At 48.0% G+C, this 23,192-nt stretch overlaps 1 protein-coding gene across 6 annotated transcripts in view; it reads left to right on the top strand.

The window, feature by feature from the left end:
* Positions 1 to 724: 724 nt before the first annotated feature.
* Positions 725 to 23,192, top strand: part of myo9ab (myosin IXAb) — a 96,784-nt gene continuing 74,316 nt past the window's right edge. For all 6 annotated transcript variants that reach the window (XM_062460891.1, XM_062460895.1, XM_062460894.1 and 3 more), the window contains exon 1: positions 725 to 953. The gene's annotated coding sequence lies outside the window, so the exon portion shown is untranslated. The remainder of the gene's footprint in view (positions 954 to 23,192) is intronic.

The raw sequence follows: 23,192 nt of genomic DNA, 5'->3' as shown, positions 1-23,192 counted from the left end.
CCGGCGAGCAGTGAGTTGCAATAGTTCATCTTGGAGAGGACAAGTGCTTGGACTAGCAGCTGGGTGGAATGCTCAGACAGGTATCTCCTGATCTTCCGGATGTTGTAGAGGGTGAATCTACACAAACGGGAGACCACAGCAATGTGGGCTGTGAGGGAGAGCTCGTCATCCATGGTAACCCCAAGGTTCCTGGCAGAGGATGAAGGGGTCACCGACACAGATCCCAGGGTGAATGCAGAGGATGTGGTACGTCGTTTTGGAAATGTGGAGTGTCTACACCAAAACCTCCCTTTATTTATTGTGTGGTTTTGAACGTAAACACCTATTATACAGTGGAGTGGGAAGAGTTGCTCTTTACAATTAACAACAACCTTATCATCTCTGGGTGAAAGCTCTTTGGAAATGTGTAGGGCTATTCTTATAGATTTAGTAGGCCAACACTTCAAACATTTTATAGGCCTATACACATCAATTATTATATATACACATCAATTATTATATATACACATCAGTGATTATATATTCACATCAAATTGCTGAAGTGATGGGATTTGGCTTACTCTCCTACAGGAATAATTGATCATTTCTGTGGAAAGTCCTCTCTAGTTACGCCCCTTCCTCCCCAGCTCCCTCCCACCCGTCAGCGGTACAAGTGGAGCGCGCAATGCGCGTTCTCAGACAGCAGCGATTATCAGAGAAAAAGATCAGTAGAAGGAGAGGAGTCTGAAACACTATATTTTTTAGAAGTATTTAGCATTATTCGTCAATCAAAAAACGTACGTTTTAATCTGTTAAGAGGAAGCTTGACAGACCAGGACACTATGGACACATCGTTGAAGGGAATTAGTCTGAGTTTTTGAGCATAGTATTGGTGAGCAGACGGAGCGCGCCTTGCTTAATATAAAACGGTATAGCGGGAGCGTGGAAACGAGTGGATTCAAGCAACAGTAGAGGTAAACCAATCTGATAAAAATGTCTTAACATCTACATTAGGCTATACTACAGGCTTATCTGAAAATGTGATTAACGTTCGCATATTGAATGAAGATTGGATAGCCTTCCAGTTCCCTCTTGCATACTGTGTCGTTCAACAGACATGAACCTTACATTGAACGGACACGATGCGTTGTTTTGTGTCAAGATTAATCGTGTTGAGTGGCTGTAGCAGTGTGACTGACACACGGTATGTCTTGTGCTGGCTTTGTGTGGCCGTTGCAGTCGGCTCATCAACGACCGTGCCTTCTTTGATAATGTCATTGATGATGCTCTTGAACACTACGTGTAGCACGGCTGTCATTAGAGCTAACCCTTGTTTCATAATGAGGCAGTAGGAAGACTGCAAGTGTGTCACGTTTGCAACGCATAAGTAACAATGAATATGACGCATTCTGTTTAGTTATCCAGACCAGTGGCATTCCACGTTGCAGGGGGGGTGGGGGGGCGGAACAGTCAATAACAATTAATTGTGGTTTTATTTTTACAAGCATTATTATTCAGGGCGAGCAACTGCGTTTCGTTTCATTGTTTACCACAGTTTAAGAGCTCAGTAAATGCAATAACAAATGACGTATTATTCTCCAGAGCAAAAAGACCCTGGTTATGATGCATCCCGCGTTTAGATCGTTGAGGAGAAAGGACGAAATGACGCTTCCTGAGTTGTAGAGACGAGACGGAAGCGTTTTGCCATGCCATTAGTTGTTTACCGAGCTAGGTCTGTTAGCTGAGCGGTCTGTCTGTAAGAGCTAGAAGCAGGGTCGGTGTCTGGAGGACCAGGTGACTGGTCAGAGCAGTGGTGGAGGCTGTGGGCCCGGACTTGCCTTCCAGCGGGAGAATCACCCTGTGGCCCAACTCTAAACGGCCCACATTGAGCAACAGCATTCAAAGCTACCGGCGCATATCACGAGTCACTATCAGCCTTGGGCAATCCCCACGAAGATAAGATACATAGATGTTATTGTCCCGAAGGAAGTTGGTCCGCATACTGTTTCTGCGGTTAAAATTCAAATAGATTATGGCATGCAGTACATGCGGTACATACCATCACACTCGAAGGCCATAGTGATGTCATTCTGTACATCAAAGGCTAGAGGGGTTTTGGCATGGAGCAATTTCCCAATGTTAACATGAGGATATCTATTTACAACAAAAGTTGCTTTTAAGACAAGTTGTGTAAGTGTATGTACAGTATATGTGTCTGTGTGTGTGTGCACGTGTGTGTTTCATAAGCCTTGCCGCTCCATTGCTAGTCATGGAATTCCCTGTTGAGATGTTGAGCTTGCCATCATTAACATTTCATTCAGGTTGTTATGTAAGCAACAAATGCCTTTGAGGAAGAAATGGAAACATTGGCTTGACAGGTCGTGCTGCATGCAGTCAGGACGTAAAAAGCGTGAACAGATGTCTCAAGAATCACTTTTAAAACTGTGAGTACAAAGGCAGATTAAAGTGACTCACCTCCTTAGTAGTGTGGTGATCGCAGTGATGTGCTGAGTCAGTGCTGAATGCACTGACTCACTCATTCTTTATGGACGATGCATTCATTAGTGCCTTCATTATCAACCCCAATCACCAGACCCATACCATCCAACGGTTATAAGCTGATCCCCTAGTGTGTAGTCCATTGCCCAACAAGCATAGGTTATATATAGTCCAGTGCATTGTGACTAATATACATGTGCTTACATTACAGTACTTACATGTGCATGTAAGTACTAAGTAAGTAGTAAGTAGGGAGTCAGGTGGCTGAGCGGTGAGGGAATCGGGCTAGTAATCCGAAGGTTGCCAGTTCGATTCCCGGTCATGCCAACTGATGTTGTGTCCTTGGGCAAGGCACTTCACCCTACTTGCCTCGGGGGAATGTCCCTGTACTTACTGTAAGTCGCTCTGGATAAGAGCGTCTGCTAAATGACTAAATGAAGTACTGTCCAGTTGCTGTTTCATGATTATCTTGATACAGTTGGGTCAGTTGCTTCCATTGCAGCAGTCAAGGCTTTATATATAAATTTGTTTATATAAAACAAGACCAGGATGAGTCATCAAAGGATTATATCCATACAGTAACCCTGTAGCTCCAGTAAATAACCCTATATCTCTGGTATATTACCCTGTAGCTCCAGTATATAACCCTGTATCTCTGGTAGATTACCCTGTATCTCTGGTAGATGATCCTGTAGCTCTGGTAGATAGCTCTGGTAGATAACCCCTTAGGCTCCGGTAGATAACCCTGTAGCTCTGGTTGATAACCCTGTCGAGGTTCCTATAACTGGAACTATAATATTTGGTGTGACGTTTGTAAGTGAACATTTTAAAATGTATGTGAAAATGTAATTATTTCTGTCTGAGTTCAGAAAAGCTGTTCTTTTATAAATTATTCATTTTGCTGACCTAAATGCTGTCAAAACAAATGTTAAAAGAAGTATAAAGAAGATCTCAAATGTTTTCCTTGCAAGGCTGTCCAAGAATATTAGATTCATATTTTGTTTGCTGGAACCTTCTTCAAAGGCATAGATGTGTCAGTGGCACAGATTGTGTGATTTCAGAAATCCTTCTGATTCCAACATGGCCTCATTCTTAGAAGTGAGCTTGTTTGTTTCTTTTGTACGTTCAAAGCCAGGCCAGCCGTGAACACCCTTTTCATCTCATCAGCTCTCAATCCATTTGTAGTTCTCACTTGTAGTTCTCACTACCTTTATGAAGACCAACCTATCTGTGGTGTTTTCTGATGGTTGACAAATACCTTCTTCTTCTGTTTCTGTGTTCTTACATGCGTCTAGTCCTGCATATTATCTTGACACCGAAAACCTTCTGCATGGAGGATGGAAGTGAGGTCAGACGTTTCCTGCATCAGCTGTTGAGGTCAGGGCTCAGCTCTGGCAGGCAGCAGCAGAACAGCCACACTCAGTCCACTATGCTCCCCTGTGCTCAACCATGGTGGGAGGGGTGAAGGGATAGAATCGCAGAATAGGGGGAGTAAATGATCATGTGAGCTCTCTCTAGGGTTTAACCATCTGACTTACAGACATGGGCTATTGTCAGGGACACATTACTGTGAATACAGTACAAATATCCAATGGGTAATTCAAACTAACAGCTAATCTCGCAGGCCATCTCTTCGTACAGTAAGCTAACCTTGCCATGCACACAGCAGGGGGCTAGTAAGTCTTGGATAGGATGCAGTGCTGTTGGTGTGACACAGGGATGCATGAGACTGTGGAAGACCCTGGAACACTCTTCTGATCCTTCAGAGACAGTCTCATCCAGACAGACACTCGCCTGTCTGTGTTTCTCCTCCATGAGTCTCGCTTTGATTCTGATTAGTTGCTAAGTCGTTGGCTTAGTGTCACCAGTCAGATCTCTCCAGGCATGGTAGGACTGCACTGTCAAGAGTTCAAGGGAAACAATGGCGGCAGGAGGAGAGGGTGTAGGAGTCACAGCAGCTTAATGACCATTGAGATGCACAATCACAGCCCAAATCCTTGATTTCATTTCATCTCCAATGCAAGGAGCTCTCAAGCTAATTTAGCATTAGCCTCCATTAAACTAGCCTCTCAGTTTGCTTGAAGAGACTAAGGGGATTAGCCGAATCCCAACCTAGCCTAGTTTACGCCTACATTGTGTTCAAAGCTTCTATTTAGACACACTGCTGATGGCTGGTGGTCTGTTTGGGCTTGAGTCAGTAGTTTAGCAGCAATGCTGACTCCAGCATTGTTTATCCCAGTCTGCAGCCAGGAGATTGATGGAGCTGCTGGCTGGATTGACAGTTCTAGAGCAGCGCGGCTCTTCTGAGGTAACGACTGGCTTCTGTCTCCTCAGAAAGGTTGAGAACATCCCAGTCACAATTAGCACTGTGTCATTCAGGGGTTTGAAGGCAACCTATCATTTCAGGTCTTTAAGTGTGCTGTGGTGAAGGCGAACCTTCTCCAGACTACTAGAAGAGGGAACATTATTTTGTGCTTCACTTCCTTTAGAGCTGAATCACTGTTCATAATAAGAACTCGCCTCATTCTTCTACAGTTCTTGTTCGGCCAGTTAAATCTCTGGCTGTTAGAGTACCCAGACAGAGTGCTGATGGTAGATACACACACTCACATACACACACATGCACTCACGCGTACGCACACTAGTGGTCAGTGTGGCCGGCCCCCAGCCTGTGTCAAAGCTGGAACAATGCAGGCCAGCGACGGGGTGTGGCTCTGAGCACCATGGAGCTGCAGGCTGGAACACCCAGGACTGCATGGAGTCTCCCTCTCTCTCTCTTCTCTCTCTGTCTCTCTCTCTCCTCTCTCTCTCTCCTCTCTCCTCTCTCTCTCTTCTCCATCTCTCTCTTTCCTCACTCTCTCTTTTCCATCCTTCTCCATCTCTCTCTCCTCTCTCTCGTCTCCATCTCTCTCTCTCTCTCTCTCTCTCTCTCTCTCTCTCTCTCTCTCTCTCTCTCTCTCTCTCTCTCTCTCTCTCTCTCTCTGTTCATCCCTCTATTCTCTCTTGTTTCCCTTGCTATCTACAGCTCTACTTGTTTTTGTCAGTTCCGCCCTTTTTACGCCCATATTTCCTTTATTTATAAACAATATTTTTTTACAATTTCTCTCCATTTATTTTTGTTTTCACTCTCAGTGCCTTCCTTTGTGTCTCTCTATCTGCCTCTATTTTGCATTCTCACATTCAGCTTAAGTAATTTGAAGTGAAGCCAGAGTCTTTCTGTAAAGGCTGAATGTGGTGTTGTCCTCTGGCTGCAGGTGTCCTACATGAGGATGGTTGTATCTGGGACACAGGACTATGAATCCAGTTAGAAAGGTGTTCCTCATGCCTGTGGGAGGGTGTGGGCATATGTTGCTAACACATATCTCCCTCACCTCCTCTTTCCTCCCCTCTCCTCTGACATGACCCCTTCATTCAGACTAGCCCTTCAGTCCTGGCTGTCACTGTTCAGCAGGCTAGCATTTAGCCTTGCATTCTGTGCCCCAAATCACATGATCCCAGCCTTTGTGTTGGTTGTTTACATGGCTGCATGGTACTTCAGCCTGTCTGTTCTAGCTGTAAAGAGGGCAGTTGCCAAGAGCCCACAAAAGGCCATGTTTATGTTCAATTAACTGAGCCAATGAAAGGGCAGTGTAGGTCAATACTTGCTAATGCAGATTAGCAGTTTGAAGGTGTTTACATCGAGTTGAATGAATTGGCACGGAGATCAAATGCAAAGTGAAGATATACAGTAAAAGTCTATTGAGATCCTGGGCTTCATTAGCTGGCTTATTAAATATGTAATGTTCTAATCCTTCATGTTCTACAATTGGTCAGAACCATTTGTAGAACATGGTCTTCAATTGGTCAATGCTAGTAAATTACCTTATTTTTTAAAGACCCTACTGGTTGTTTAGAATAAAAGCGGAGATGTTTGCAGTATGTTAAGGGTTATCTATGAGAGTGATGAAAGACACATTGCCTCGTTTAGACTGAGCCACCCTATTGGCTCATCCACTCTGCTGTGAAGCAGGTGATTGGCTTGCTGTTACCATGACTAAATGACTAAATGTAAATGACTAAATGTACCGTGGAGCTACTTCAGAAAGATCCAGAAATGGTTCACCCCGGAAAGTGTGAACATGCCCATGTTAGGGTGAGAAGCAGGCTGTCTGTGACTTTGTTCACCAGGACACGCCGGCACTGATGGCGTACGCCTGGGACAGCTTGTCCTCCTTTTCCGAGCACGCTCTGTTGGCAAGCTGAGCCGCCGTGACGGGAGAGAGGAGGGAGAGAGAGACGTGAGGAGGAGGGAGAGAGAGACAGAGACGTGAGGAGGAGGGAGAGAGAGACGTGAGGAGGAGGGAGAGACGTGAGGAGGGAGAGAGGAGGGAGAGACGTGAGGAGGAGGGAGAGAGAGACAGAGACGTGAGGAGGAGGGAGAGAGAGACAGAGACGTGAGGAGGAGGGGGAGAGAGAGACAGAGACGTGAGGAGGAGGGAGAGAGGAGGGAGAGGGAGAGAGAGACAGAGACGTGAGGAGGAGGGAGAGAGAGACAGAGACGTGAGAAGGAGGGAGAGAGGAGGGAGAGAGAGACAGAGACGTGAGGAGGAGGGGGAGAGAGAGACAGAGACGTGAGGAGGAGGGAGAGAGGAGGGAGAGAGAGACAGAGACGTGAGGAGGAGGGAGAGAGAGACAGAGACGTGAGAAGGAGGGAGAGAGGAGGGAGAGAGAGACAGAGACGTGAGGAGGAGGGAGAGAGGAGGGAGAGAGGAGGGAGAGACGTGAGGAGGAGGGAGAAGGGAGAGAGAGACAGAGACGTGAGGAGGTGCTCCTTGGCTGCTTCACACCCCGGCCTGGACAACCAGCCCTGGATCATCACTCTGACCAGAGGGCCAATTATACAATGACAATCCAGGGGGTCAACTTCTTCTCCAGGGCGTGTATCAACCCCCCCGACCTGTTGTTTTTACCTCTTTTGGGGGGGTCCAAGTCTTAATTAGGGGGGTCAGACCCCCCCCAAACCCCCCTGTAATCTGCACCCTGACTCTGACCTCAGCCCTTGTCCTGCTAACACTCACACACACACAACACACACATATCCTTGAGCCCTCCTCCTGATAGGCTGGCTCTTTGAGCCGTCCTCCTGATAGGCTGGTGTTATTGAGCCCTCATCCTGAAAGGCTGGCGTCGTCTCCTAGCGAGAAGAGCAGAGCTCCTGCCAGGAGATCAGGGTGTAACTGTGGGTCTGAGTGGATTTGGTAGGTTTGGGAGTGGAGTGGGTTCGGGAGTGTGTGGATAGACCGAGTCTGTGCTTCAGAGGGCCTTTATGTAAATATCAAGACTGTGTGCAGTATATATTGGTATATATATTATTAGGCACAGTGTATTATTTGTAGACTGGTGTTTCCACACGTAAAAACAGTCATGTCTCAGTTTCTGTGGTCGTTTTTGCTTGAAGTCATGTGACCGTATCTCTTCCTCTGTAAATGCGTGAAAGCAGTAGGTTTGCTCTCTGTGTCTCTGTCCCTCTTTGTGTCTCTGTCTCTCCCTCTCTATCCCTCTTTCATTCTTTGTCTCTCCCTCCATGTCTCCCCCCCCCCCCTCCCTCTCTGTCTTTGTCTGTTTCTCACTCAGGTTCTCAGGCCTATCAGTAACTCTGGACCAGATATGGACTAGATATTCAAACCAAACTTGTTTGAATATCTAGACTCAACAGCTTTCTATTTCTCTTGTGTAACATGCGCTTCTTCAGTAACAGTGTAACATGCTGCCTCAGTAACAGTGTAACATGGGCTGCTTCATTAACAGTGTAACATGCTGCCTCAGTAACAGTGTAACATGCTGCCTCAGTAACAGTGTAACATGCTGCCTCAGTAACAGTGTAACATGCTGCCTCAGTAGCAGTGTAACATGCTGCCTCAGTAGCAGTGTAACATGCTGCTTCAGTAACAGTGTAACATGCTGCTTCAGTAGCAGTGTAACATGCTGCCTCAGTAGCAGTGTAACATGCTGCTTCAGTAGCAGTGTAACATGCTGCCTCAGTAGCAGTGTAACATGCTGCTTCAGTAACAGTGTAACATGCTGCTTCAGTAGCAGTGTAACATGCTGCTTCAGTAACAGTGTAACATGCTGCTTCAGTAGCAGTGTAACATGCTGCCTCAGTAGCAGTGTAACATGCTGCCTCAGTAGCAGTGTAACATGCTGCTTCAGTAACAGTGTAACATGCTGCCTCAGTAACAGTGTAACATGAGCTGCTTCATTAACAGTGTAACATGCTGCCTCAGTAACAGTGTAACATGAGCTGCTTCATTAACAGTGTAACATGCTGCTTCATTAACAGTGTAACATGCTGCTTCAGTAACAGTGTAACATGCTGCTTCAGTAACAGTGTAACATGCTGCCTCAGTAACAGTGTAACATGAACTGCTTCATTAACAGTGTAACATGCTGCTTCATTAAGTGTAACATGCTGCCTCAGTAACAGTGTAACATGCTGCTTCATTAACAGTGTAACATGCTGCTTCAGTAACAGTGTAACATGCTGCTTCAGTAACAGTGTAACATGCTGCCTCAGTAACAGTGTAACATGAGCTGCTTCATTAACAGTGTAACATGCTGCTTCATTAACATTGTAAGGCTAGACAGGGATTATCACCCTCAGAACAGGATTGTGAGTGGTTTGGATTGGTTACCTCATGTTTCCTTCACGGCTGTGGAGTCAGTCCTGAACATGCAGCTCCATCACAGTATTATTATAGATGAAGTTTATGACTACTTGTCCAAGCAGAACATCCCTCACATGTTGTCTGTATTATTTATCTGCAGCATAGGCAACGCATGGCACAGTTACAGTTATTTTCTTTGCATATGTGTGTGACATTTAACCCCCCCCATCCTCCAACATGCCCCCTCAGGACAGTCGCTGTCGGGAGAAGCTTCTGGACTAATGGCTGCCTTCTCAGAGCTAAATGGAGTGTACCTAATCTATGCCATTGATATTATGTCTCTCCCACACACACACACGCCCTCGTGGGGTCGTCTACTGTCTCTCTCCATCTCAAGATCCTCCGTCTTCCTGGATGAGAGCTGTTGGCTCAGAGGACAGTTGCTCTCGGCTAAGATTTGCTCTTTTAAACCCCACAGTGATAAACAATGAATTAGAGAGGACTACTGCTGACTGTGGATCCAAATGAGGGCATGAAAAAATATGATAATGCGTATCTTGCATTTCCTATGGTTTTGTTTTTCCAGGCCCTTTGTTACCATGCAACATTGTGGTGAGCACTAGATGAAATATAGGTTGATATTAAAGTGGTTTTCAGGATGAACCTCTATCAATCCATGGTGTAGAGAGACACCATCCCATACCACTGAACTGCTCTGACATCATCCCAGAGGATTATATTCCCCCTCTGATGGGTTTATCTAATCTGGATGGGATTTGGCAGAGGGGGTGGTTGTGTGGAAGTCGTCTCCACGGTAACCTCAGATGATGGCTGTGCCCAGGCTTAGCTCAGCTCATGAGAGATGTTTGTGAGGGAAGTTCCTCCCGTTCTATTCTAGGGAATAGTAGAGTTTATACTGAGTGTTTCAACCCTGCAGTATTGCATCATTCTCCTTCCTTCAGGCTGAGTCTCGGAGAGGCTGGATGTCAGGGCAGCTGTGTCATTAGCACGGACCTCTGTGAGCGTCCAGTGAAGCTCACATTCAGCATGTCTTCTGGTCAGGGGCTTGTTGACTCCTGGTCAATGGATGCAGTCTGTAACAGTGGAACACCATTTTTATTTTACACACATCTTAACCCTCGTGCTGCCTTCGGGTCACATGACCCAAAGGTTCACAACGAACCATCGTTGTGTTTACCCAATTTCACCCAATACAAAAACAAATAAAAATAATTTTCTTTTAACCATTGCAATGTGGGGGGTCTGAGACAGCCCGACAGTTAAAAGAAAATGCTTCACTTTGTTTTTGTATGAGGTAAATTTGTCGCAATACGACAGTGGGTCACAATGACTGATGGGTCAGAATGACCCGAAGATAACACAAGGGTTAATTGACAGATTAGATGACAGAAACACCCTGTTTAATTATTTTTTCTAAAGACTATTCTAGACTAAAGAAACATTAACACAAAACTATATGTGGACTGTTAGTGCTTTAACCTGCTTGTTGTTGGTGTATTTGTGTCTGCTGTCTCAGATACAGAGGCAGGCCAGTGTTCAGGGCTAGAGATGTTCACTTAATATCATAATCACCTGGCTGGCAGGAGGAACATAAACTGGAGGATCAGAATCTGATTTGGATTCTACCAATCGCTCTGGTCTTCCAATGCTGAACCAGAGATACTTAGGACAGGCCTATGGAATTAAACGACACGACAACACGAAGATTATCTATAAAAATCTCACCATTGGCCATTATGACCCCACGTTGAAGCCTGAACTCAAAGCAGGTTTTTTTTTGTTCAGAATCTCGTTCTATTCTCAATGTGATTCACATTTAGCGTACCGTTTTGTCTGAAATCTAGTCAGCTCTTTTGGTTTTTGGAAGCTAACCTCCCTCATATCTCTCAGAGAACACCAGATCACCCCACCGCTGTTCTGAGAAACAGAAAAAGAGCAAGTCAGATAGAGGGGGAGAGGAGGAGGTTTACCAGAAAAGTAAATGCTCAAATCTGCAATGTTACTCAATCCAGCTGAACAATGTGCTCATTGAGCAGTGGGACCCGATGGCTCTGCAACGCCACAAAGGCCTGTTTATGTGAGGCCCAGACAGCAACACAGCCCAACATTGTGCATATCAAACCCAGTAATGCAGGACATGCGGACAGTCATGCCTACACCCAGAGGCTGTGGAAGCAGGAAAGTGTTTGTTTTCGCCCCCCTGCGGGGGGGATGGCTTTGGGCTTTGAACCTGTTTGAGGCTCCAGCTTCTCAACGCTCCTCAACTCTCCCACTGTTTTCTGAGGACTCCTCCTCTGCTTCCTCCTCCTCTGCTTCCTCCTCCTCCTCCTCTGCTTTCTCCTCCTCCTCCTCCTCTGTTTCCTCCTCCTCCTCCTCTGTTTCCTCCTCCTCCTCCTCTGCTTTCTCCTCCTCCTCCTCCTCTGTTTTCTCCTCTGCTTCCTCCTATTCTGCTTCCTCCTCTTCCTCCGCTTCCTCCTCTTCCTCCTCCTCCTCTGCTTCCTCCTACTCCTCCTCCTCTTCCTCCTCTTCTGCTTCCTCCTCCTCTGCTTCATCCTCCTCCTCCTCTGCTTCCTCCTCCTCTGCTTCCTCCTCCTTTGCTTCCTCCTCCTCCTCCTCCTCTGCTTCCTCCTCTGCTTCCTCTTCCTCCTCTGCTGCTTCCTCCTCTGCTTCCTCCTCCTCCTCTGCTGCTTCCTCCTCTGCTTCCTCCTCCTCCTCTGCTGCTTCCTCCTCTGCTTCCTCTTCCTCCTCTGCTGCTTCCTCCTCTGCTTCCTCCTCCTCCTCTGCTGCTTCCTCCTCTGCTGCTTCCTCCTCTGCTTCCTCCTCCTCCTCTGCTGCTTCCTCCTCTGCTTCCTCTTCCTCCTAGTCTGCTGCTTCCTCCTCTGCTTCCTCTTCCTCCTCTGCTTCCTCCTCCTTCTCCTATTCTGCTTCCTCCTCTTCTGCTTCCTCCTCCTTCTCCTATTCTGCTTCCTCCTCTTCTGCTTCCTCCTCCTCCTCTGCAGCTTCCTCCTCCTCTGATTCCTCCTCCTCCTCTGCTGCTTCCTCCTGCTCCTCCGCTGCTTCCTCCTCCTCCGCTGCTTCCTCCTCCTCTGCTTCCTCTTTTGCTTCCTCCTCCTCCTCCTCTGCTTCCTCCTCCTCTGCTTCCTCTTTTGCTTCCATCTCCTCCTCCTCTGCTTCCTCCTCCTCTGCTTCCTCTTTTGCTTCCTCCTCCTCCTCTGCTGCTTCCTCCCCTCCGTGGTGCGGCCAGGAGAATGCGGCCACAGGTTTAGATGTTGCTGAAGCCTGTGATCAGACAGAGATCTCTGGTTTCATGGGTTATGACATCGGAAGCAGCATTTGCACGTGAGCTTAGAATAGCTCCAGGGTCAGAGACGTCTGCAGTGCAGGGTTATCTGAAGCCGGGCAGAACCGAGAGGTGAAGTCAGAAGAGGATGTGAGGGTCTGGCAAGCCTCCACCTCCTCATGAAGCATCTGATGTGAAAGGAGCAAGAGTGTGACATTAAAGGAGCAGGAGTGTGAGAGTGAGTCTCCGCCAGACCAGTGGAAGTGAAAGAGAATGGATCAGAAAAGAGAACCTTGAATAACTTCCTCTTCCCTTATCGGAGACGTTCAAAGAAGGATCATGGCAGTATGTGGACGTGGTGGTTGCAACATTGGAGCGCTTTCCTAAAACACTTCTCTTTTGTTTGTGTTAGAGGGAAGAATCAGAGTGATTGAAGGAGACAAGTTCACAGCTGCCAATGAACTACAGAGACTTCCCTCTTGACTCTACTAGATGGGCCCAACTGAAATGTTAAAATGCACCTCATTAGTGTTAGTGAACCTCTGGAACAACACTCACTTCTAGTTTGGAAATCAAAACTTGACCTCACCAGAACGTAGGTCTGAATGGATAACAACCTCCTCTCGAACACTGTAACTTATATAACTATCAATATCCCCCTTACTAATGAAACACTTCATTTCCATCCAGCAACTTCCCTCCAAAACACCCACAGAACCAGAGTGGACATGTCGTCAGCCTGTTTGGGTTGTGTGGCGTGTCAGAGGGCCTGCATGTTTCCCTCCCAGCACAGTGTTTACAAGACCGTAAATGGATCCCGTTGGAGCTGAGATGTCAGCCTGGGTTGCATTCCACTTGTTTTATCCCCGTGATCTCAGCTTGTTGCTGGTTTCCTCTGTTCCCTGCCTCTGGTACCTCAACAGTCGCTGCTGGGCAACACGTTTCAATGTGTGTCTTTACATTTTGACTCAGCTGGTCAGGTTTTTCAGATTTAGTTGTACTCATGTTTTTGTGCCCCTGTTCTCATGATTCACATTGTGTACCATTGCAGTATTGTTATAAATACAGTGAGCTCATAAGTGTTGGGACGATGGGTGTTACTCTGAATCAGCATTCTGCTAAGAGGATCAGCCTTGGTCACTGCAGCAGCCCTCAGCCCTCTCTACAGTATCTTTGCTGTTGCCCTCTTTACAGTATCTCTGCTGACCTCAGGAGATGGTGTTTCCCTTTTCTGTCCCTGGGAAGGCTTTACTTCAAACCCCATTGTTGCTCTTCCTCCAGTCCTGAGGCAAGCTGAGTCAGCACTGGACTCTCCTCTCCATCTATCACTTCTTATCAGGGATGAAGCTTTCATCTGTGCCTCCACAGACGGCATCACCTCCTTCCTTTCCCTCGTCCAGCCTCCCTCCAGTCGGGGGTTCCTAACTGGGTGGCAGGGAGGGGTGCAGCCATGACATGGCAGGATTGTACTTCCTGTTCTCTCTGAGCTGCGTCGGTCAGATCCAGCGCTGGGAACCAGAGATAAACACGCAGCTCTCTGTCACGCAGCCCTCTGAACACAGCCCAGCAGCCCCCTGTCACACAGCCCAGCAGCCCTCTGTCACACAGCCCAGCAGCCCCCTGTCACACAGCCCAGCAGCCCTCTGAACACAGCCCAGCAGCCCTCTGAACACAGCCCAGCAGCCCTCTGTCACACAGCCCAGCAGCCCTCTGTCACACAGCCCAGCAGCCCTCTGAACACAGCCCAGCAGCCCTCTGTCACACAGCCCAGCAGCCCTCTGAACACAGCCCAGCAGCCCTCTGTCACACAGCCCAGCAGCCCTCTGAACACAGCCCTCTGAACACAGCCCAGAAGCCCTCTGAACACAGCCCAGCAGCCCTCTGGACACAGCCCAGCAGCTCTCTGTCACACAGCCCAGCAGCCCTCTGTCACAGAGCCCAGCAGCCCTCTGTCACACAGCCCAGCAGCCCTCTCTCACACAGCCCAGCATCCCTCTGAACACAGCCCAGCAGCCCTCTGTCACACAGCCCAGCAGCCCTCTGTCACACAGCCCAGCAGCCCTCTGAACACAGCCCAGCAGCCCTCTGAACACAGCCCAGCAGCCCTCTGTCACACAGCCCAGCAGCCCTCTGTCACACAGCCCAGCAGCCCTCTGAACACAGCCCAGCAGCCCTCTGAACACAGCCCAGCAGCCCTCTGTCACACAGCCCAGCAACCCCCTGTCACAGAGCCCAGCAGCCCCGTCACCCAGCCCAGCAACCCCCTGTCACCCAGCCCAGCAGCCCTCTGTCACACAGCCCAGCAGCCCTCTGTCACACAGCCCAGCAGCCCTCTGTCCACTGTCAGGTTCAGCTCTCTCTCTGAACGCACAGCACTGGTAATCTCGTTGTTATGATCAGTGAACTATGCTCTTTTGTAAAGCTCTCTCTTGGTCTGCTAAATGCGTAAATGTAAATGTAAATCCCTCTGGACAAGGTGGCTGTTTAGTATGTTTGTCTGGATGTTGAGTGCCCCAAGTGTTGTTTTGAGGCCACTCCACTGCAAAGCCACTGTCACGTAAGAAGCAATGTTCTCTCCATCTGAAACACTGCAGTTGTGGCTTTGTGGTATTGAGTCAGACTGCCTGCATGTTTTCCCACATGCACATGCGCATGCATTAGATGTTGACCTGCTTTTGTTCTTCTGTGATCGAGGGAAGGCAGATGTTGATGTGAACCTGTTGTGACAGGGTAACAGTGATCATGAGCTGGAGGAAGCAGCAGTCTTGGTACTGGGTTAGAGAGGTGAGGGTGTTTGCTGTGGTGAGGAATGAATGAATGAATACATTAATATTTCATGTTCTATCACTCCATCAGCAAAGCCCTTACCATGTAACTAAGTTTAGTGTTTGTGTGAAAAATGTCAGCTCCCCTTTCGTTTGTACGTATGCACGTGTGTGCACAGAAACACACACACATCCTGCTGGTCGTGACATGTTAAGTTCCCCCTGTCCAACACTCAGAGGGCTGTTATTAAGGCCACATTTGCTTTTCCTTTGATCTCTCCAAACCGCTTGGCCGAGTCGTTAATTACAGCTTGAGTAACTGTCTGCCCAGTCCTATTACCCAGCCACAGAACTGCTGCTGGTCGATACCAAATGGAAATGAACAGGAAAATGAAATAAGGTGACAGGTATTGATAATTTCTGGACGGTCAAAAATCTATTCATGGGACCGAATGCCTGCAGTCCGGCAAACTGGATACGATCGGAGTAACGGAAACTGGATCAATATTTGTAATATTGTTTCCAGTGGATGAAATGGCGCCATTTAGATACGACACAAACCCAATATACCATTGGTGCTGTCAAACTGGGCTAATGAGATAACAGCAAACATATGAATTTAAATGAAGAAAGAAACTAGAGATTAGTTCCTCTTTCTCTTTGACCTTCGATCATGGAAAAATCTTTAAAATAGTTTTCACCAGTCCACCCAGAGCCAAAGAGATGGTTAGTTATGTTCTGGTGTAGCTGAAGAGGTTGTTAGTTATGTTCTGGTGTAGCTGAAGAGGTGGTTAGTTATGTTCCGGTGTAGCTGAAGAGGTGGTTAGTTATGTTCTGGTGTAGCTGAAGAGGTGGTTAGTTATGTTCTGGTGTAGCTGAAGAGGTGGTTAGTTATGTTCTGGTGTAGCTGAAGAGGTGGTTAGTTATGTTCTGGTGTAGCTGAAGAGGTTGTTAGTTATGTTCTGGTGTAGCGGTCACTGTGATTCTGACTCCACAAACACACCAGTGTTTCTGTTGGCGTACATCTCCATGTTGGAGCAAGGTCTCCTCAGCCTCCTGAGGGCTTTCATCTGACAGCGCAGGGGTGTGAACCACCAGCGAAATTCTGTTTAAAAACCCTGAAAAGTCAACCTCATTGAATGTAATGATGTTTTCCTTTACAATTGGGTTCCTCGTAGTAATAATAAATGGAATGTAGAGAGTGAAGATATTTCCAGAGGCCTTTGGTCCTTCTCCCAGCTGCACATGCTGTCCAGTTCTGTTTTCAGATCACGTTTCCATAGTTTTTCTGGAAGGACACTTTCTCCGAGCTGGCTGTGTCCTGAAGGGCCTTCTCAGACTCCAGCTCCATCAGTCATGCCAGCCCAAGAGACTGCAGGCACACAGCCCAGCAGACATGCTCCACCCCCCAGAGGATGGCATTGTCTTCTGCCAGTAAGCCCAGATCAATACAGGCTCGTTCCTCTGCTAGCCCAGATCAATACAGGCTCGTTCCTCTGCTAGCCCAGATCAATACAGGCTCGTTCCTCTGCTCTTATGGAGCCGCCCTCCCCCCTGCTGCCTGCCTGTCGGAGCCGAGCGTCCAGGAGGAAGCAGAGATGGAGGCACCTCAGGCCCATAGCTGCCTGTCTGTCATCTATCTGAATAACATGCTCTGCCTGGGTCTGCATCCACTTCAAATCTTGTTTTCAGGGAGCAGTGTTTTCAGTTTGTGCAAATAATACACTTGGACAGATTGACTGTAGGCTGGAAAACCTCTTAGCGAGATCCAAGTGCACTAGTTCTGGTGATGTGGCCTTGACTCTGAGATGATCTAGCTGTAGGGCTGTAGGGAATCAGATGGCTGAGCGGTTAGGGAGTCGGGCTATTAATCAGAAGGTTGCCGGTTCGATTCCCGGCCGAGAAAAATGACTTCCTTGGGCAAGGCACTTCACCCTACTTGCCTCGGGGGAATGTCCCTGTACATTTACATTTAGTCATTAAGCAGACGCTCTTATCCAGAGCGACTTACAGTAAGTACAGGGACATTCCTGAGACAAGTAGGGTGAAGTGCCTTGCCCAAGGACACAACGTCATTTGGCACAGCCGGGAATCGAACCGGTAACCTTCAGATTACTAGCCCGACTCCCTTACCGCACAGCCACCTGACTCCCTATAAGTACTGTACTTACTGTAAGTCGCTCTGAATAAGATCGTCTGCTAAATGACTAAATGTAACAGTACATCCAGCCAAAACCATCTTAGCCGAACTGTCAGGGAAACGAATACATAAATTTGTCAAGGAGAACATTAATCACATGATATGTTCCAGTTCTTGAGTTTGAACTGTTTTATCTGTAATGTGAAACCAGAGGGTCTGGAGGAGCCTGAGGGTCTGCAGGAGGAACCGGGGAGAGAGAGCTCTGTGGGGAGTCAGACATCTACTGTCCGTGGCTGAGACCAGGGAGGGGTCGTCTCAAATCAATACAGCAGCCCACAGTGGTCTGTCTGTAATGCAGTTACTCCATTAGTGTGTGTGTGTGTGTGTTAGATGATGCACCATGGTGTGGCCCGTGCCAACCTGAGAGCAGCACAGCCAGGGTGATGTAATCTGTGCTGTGGCCCAGGGGCTTTGCTGGGGGAGGTAGCTCTGTACCATGTCTATCACACACATACACACACATACACGCACTATGTCTGGGGCTTGGGTGGGGTGGACACATTCATGTCCATATTTCTATCAGCCCTGTCTTGATTCCTCTCTCCAGCCTCTCTCTCTCTCTGCCTAGCTCTGAAGCACTCCAGCCTTGCTCTCTCTCTTGCTCTCTCTCTCGTTCTGCTCTGAGCTGCGATCAGATTTCAGGAAACAACAGACCTCCCACTCCTCCCCTCCCCCCTCTCCTCCCCCTTGTCCTCCCCTCCCCCTTTTCCTCTAGTCCAGCTGCCAAACCCCCCACACAAAAGCTCTCTGCCCTGTCATACTCCCTGGACACAGGGCTGACTGGACCGAGAGGGAGGAAGGACAGTTCTGGGGAAGACAGGAGGGGGATGTTGTGTCTGCCTTGCAGCTGAGGTCCACTTCATGGAATTTTGATCTGGTGGTCTGACAGGGATTTTTAAGGATATTTCTTTTGAGAAAATCGTGGCCTGTGTTGGAAACCTGTGTTGGAAACCTGTGTTGGAAACCTGTGTTGGAAACCTGTGTTGGAAACCTGTGTTGGAAACCTGTGTTGGAAACGTGTGTTTCAGGCCATGCAGTGACTCCATGTGGAGTGTGAGGTGTTACAGCAGAGGAGGAGGATATCTTGGTCAAGCTTAAAGGAGATGTCCTCGTCTACAACGACTGGCCGTTGTGGTTTTGCTTTAAAATCTGGACTTTCTGGCCCAACAAAGCGCGTCTGAATCATTCAAGTGAGTATCCGTCCCCGAGGACAGATGCTGACACGCATGCAGAGACGCTCTGCTGTTCTGATTGACACGGCTCTCTCTCCCCACGTAGACCGTCTGCTAGATGTGTCTGTGCAGATCCTGCTAGCCTTCTGGGTTCAGGAATTCTCCCCTTCCACATGTCTGTCTGACATTCCCTGGAAGTTAAACATCTTCAGCTGCACAACTGGAACCTTCCCGGAACACAAACTCCTCCACAGTGATCCTTACTGGTCCGTGTCCCAGTAAAACACCATCCACAGTGATCCTTACTGGTCCGTGTCCCAGTAAAACACCATCCACAGTGATCCTTACTGGTCTGTGTCCCAGTAAAACACCATCCACAGTGATCCTTACTGGTCTGTGTCCCAGTAAAACACCATCCACAGTGATCCTTACTGGTCTGTGTCCCAGTAAAACACCATCCACAGTGATCCTTACTGGTCTGTGTCCCAGTAAAACACCATCCACAGTGATCCTTACTGGTCTGTGTCCCAGTAAAACACCATCCACAGTGATCCTTACTGGTCTGTGTCCCAGTAAAACACCATCCACAGTGATCCTTACTGGTCTGTGTCCCAGTAAAACACCATCCACAGTGATCCTTACTGGTCTGTGTCCCAGTAAAACACCATCCACAGTGATCCTTACTGGTCTGTGTCCCAGTAAAACACCATCCACAGTGATCCTTACTGGTCCGTGTCCCAGTAAAACACCATCCACAGTGATCCTTACTGGTCCGTGTCCCAGTAAAACACCATCCACAGTGATCCTTACTGGTCTGTGTCCCAGTAAAACACCATCCACAGTGATCCTTACTGGTCCGTGTCCCAGTAAAACACCATCCACAGTGATCCTGACTGGTCCGTGTCCCAGTAAAACACCATCCACAGTGATCCTTACTGGTCCGTGTCCCAGTAAAACACCATCCACAGTGATCCTGAGTGGTCCGTGTCCCAGTAAAACACCATCCACAGTGATCCTTACTGGTCCGTGTCCCAGTAAAACACCATCCACAGTGATCCTGACTGGTCCGTGTCCCAGTAAAACACCATCCACAGTGATCCTTACTGGTCCGTGTCCCAGTAAAACACCATCCACAGTGATCCTTACTGGTCCGTGTCCCAGTAAAACACCATCCACAGTGATCCTTACTGGTCTGTGTCCCAGTAAAACACCATCCACAGTGATCCTGACTGGTCCGTGTCCCAGTAAAACACCATCCACAGTGATCCTGACTGGTCCGTGTCCCAGTAAAACACCATCCACAGTGATCCTTACTGGTCTGTGTCCCAGTAAAACACCATCCACAGTGATCCTTACTGGTCCGTGTCCCAGTAAAACACCATCCACAGTGATCCTTACTGGTCTGTGTCCCAGTAAAACACCATCCACAGTGATCCTTACTGGTCTGTGTCCCAGTAAAACACCATCCACAGTGATCCTTACTGGTCTGTGTCCCAGTAAAACACCATCCACAGTGATCCTTACTGGTCCGTGTCCCAGTAAAACACCATCCACAGTGATCCTTACTGGTCCGTGTCCCAGTAAAACACCATCCACAGTGATCCTTACTGGTCCGTGTCCCAGTAAAACACCATCCACAGTGATCCTTACTGGTCTGTGTCCCAGTAAAACACCATCCACAGTGATCCTTACTGGTCTGTGTCCCAGTAAAACACCATCCACAGTGATCCTTACTGGTCTGTGTCCCAGTAAAACACCATCCACAGTGATCCTTACTGGTCTGTGTCCCAGTAAAACACCATCCACAGTGATCCTTACTGGTCTGTGTCCCAGTAAAACACCATCCACAGTGATCCTTACTGGTCTGTGTCCCAGTAAAACACCATCCACAGTGATCCTGACTGGTCCGTGTCCCAGTAAAACACCATCCACAGTGATCCTGACTGGTCCGTGTCCCAGTAAAACACCATCCACCATGATCCTTACTGGTCTGTGTCCCAGTAAAACACCATCCACAGTGATCCTTACTGGTCTGTGTCCCAGTAAAACACCATCCACAGTGATCCTTACTGGTCCGTGTCCCAGTAAAACACCATCCACAGTGATCCTTACTGGTCCGTGTCCCAGTAAAACACCATCCACAGTGATCCTTACTGGTCTGTGTCCCAGTAAAACACCATCCACAGTGATCCTTACTGGTCTGTGTCCAAGTAAAACACCATCCACAGTGATCCTTACTGGTCCGTGTCCCAGTAAAACACCATCCACAGTGATCCTTACTGGTCCGTGTCCCAGTAAAACACCATCCACAGTGATCCTTACTGGTCCGTGTCCCAGTAAAACACCATCCACAGTGATCCTTACTGGTCTGTGTCCCAGTAAAACACCATCCACAGTGATCCTTACTGGTCTGTGTCCCAGTAAAACACCATCCACAGTGATCCTTACTGGTCTGTGTCCCAGTAAAACACCATCCACAGTGATCCTTACTGGTCTGTGTCCCAGTAAAACACCATCCACAGTGATCCTTACTGGTCCGTGTCCCAGTAAAACACCATCCACAGTGATCCTTACTGGTCTGTGTCCCAGTAAAACACCATCCACAGTGATCCTTACTGGTCTGTGTCCCAGTAAAACACCATCCACAGTGATCCTTACTGGTCTGTGTCCCAGTAAAACACCATCCACAGTGATCCTTACTGGTCCGTGTCCCAGTAAAACACCATCCACAGTGATCCTTACTGGTCCGTGTCCCAGTAAAACACCATGTCTTTCCCTCTGCTCAAGACGTCTAAAACTTAGGAAAGAGTGCTTTAAAGGAGTGGAAGGATTGGTGGATTGGATTGAACTCTGGTCTCCATAATTTCACCCTCCAGGTCAAACGGTATGTGGAGCAGAACATTTCCGATCAGTCGATTGGTTTTTACAATAAAAAAATCTTGATTAGTTGATCTGACACATTTCTTTTAAGGCAATAATGCACGTACCAGAGAGTCTGAAGATGTGCGGAAATGTGTAGAAGTGTGTCCTGATTGTTTCTAACCACAGACTGCTGTGAAGGAGTATGTGATGGAAGAAATGGTGTGTTTCTTGTGTGGGTGTGGGGTTGGTATTCACCATTCACTTCGTCTTAGTCTCATGCATTTCAGAGGCTTTGGATAGACTGTCTATAGGCAGAAAATACATTCAAAGTGAAATGAGGAACTACAAGGCTTGTATACTGGCAAAGACTCAAGAGGGGATTTCAACTGTCTGCAAGCAGTGTGTGTGTGTGTGTGTGTGTGTGTGTGTGTGTGTGTGTGTGTGTGTGTGTAATGCACAATGCACAGGTTTGGTGTTTATTGCTCTTGTATGAGTGAGAACACAAACTTAGGGACGGTTTGCTTTCTTCACTGAGTTGGAGGACGGAAGCTTGAAGGATAACTTGTTTCAGTTTGGTGGCTGAAAGAGTTTTTTCTGTACGGACACAGTTGTACTAACTCTGTTCCTGTCTGCTTCAGTCCATTTCCTTCATGCTATCTTCACCAGTTCTTCCTTGTTTTGTTGTTGTTGAAGGAACAGTGTTTTCTGGCAGTGGGAGCTCACTTTCACCTGAGCGACCCGTCGCTGACCTGCCAGTGAACCTGCCTGCTGTGGGAGGAAGGCTCATTAGGAACCTTCCATGTCCCTCATACCTCCACCACACCAGCCCCCCACGGCCCAGCTTCTGCCTTATCTCCACACACTGTCAACTACATGGACTCAACCATGACTAAACAAGACAAAACAAACACTCTCCCCTTCCCCTCCGCTCCCTTACTCTGCTCTGCTCCCGGCCTGGCTGGTATTAGTTAACAGTGAGCTCATCCTAGTAAAGGATCTCTGCAGGGGATCACATAGTCTTTTGTAAATAGGTCCTTGAGATTTTAGTTGCTAAAGGTCATTGTCGTTGCTGATTTGATCTCCCCGGGTTAGGGTTGGACTCATAGGCCTTCAACCCAGAGCAGAACGATGCCTCGTGGCTCGTCTGCAGTGCTTGGGATGATTCATTGTGATCGCGTGGCGGTTGGTTTTCGTGTCTTCTAGGGCAGTGGTAGCTACACACGGATCTGTCAGGGCCTGAGCTCCCTAACCCTAACCTGACCCTTCACCTCCTGTCCGTTCATCAGCCTCTGGTGGACCAGACTAGGGCTGTTCTGGTGTACCAGGCTAGGGCTGTTCTGGTGTACCAGGCTAGGGCTGTTCTGGTGAACCAGGAATGTTGTTTCTCCTACCTGAGGAGGATGAGCAGGTATGTTCCTCTGGGCCAGTGTCTCAGACCAGAAGGGGCTCTGGGTTTAAAACGGGGCTGAGCCAGACTTGTTGCTGTCAGCTTTCCTCAGCTATTAGTCCAGTTTAGCTGGAGGGTTCACTTAGGTGTTTTTAAGACTGGCTTTTTCATTCTCTCCCCCCTCCCTCCCTCCACCCCTTGTTCCCTCCCTCCTGCTGAAACTCTTGTGTTGTAACAGCCCTCCTCAAGGCCTTTCTATCCCCAGTGTCTGGCTTGTATCCCTTCTCAATGACTTTACAATTCAGGAGAGGCTACCTCAAGAGTATCAGAACAATAACAAGACCGTACTCTATGTAAGAAAGAAACTATGAATGATGGGCCCC

This window comes from Osmerus eperlanus, chromosome 5, assembly GCF_963692335.1.
Source record: "Osmerus eperlanus chromosome 5, fOsmEpe2.1, whole genome shotgun sequence".
Classification (NCBI taxonomy): Eukaryota; Metazoa; Chordata; class Actinopteri; order Osmeriformes; family Osmeridae; genus Osmerus; species Osmerus eperlanus.
The sequence above is the reverse complement of the archived record's forward strand: the minus strand, read 5'-3'. Positions and strand labels throughout refer to the sequence as shown.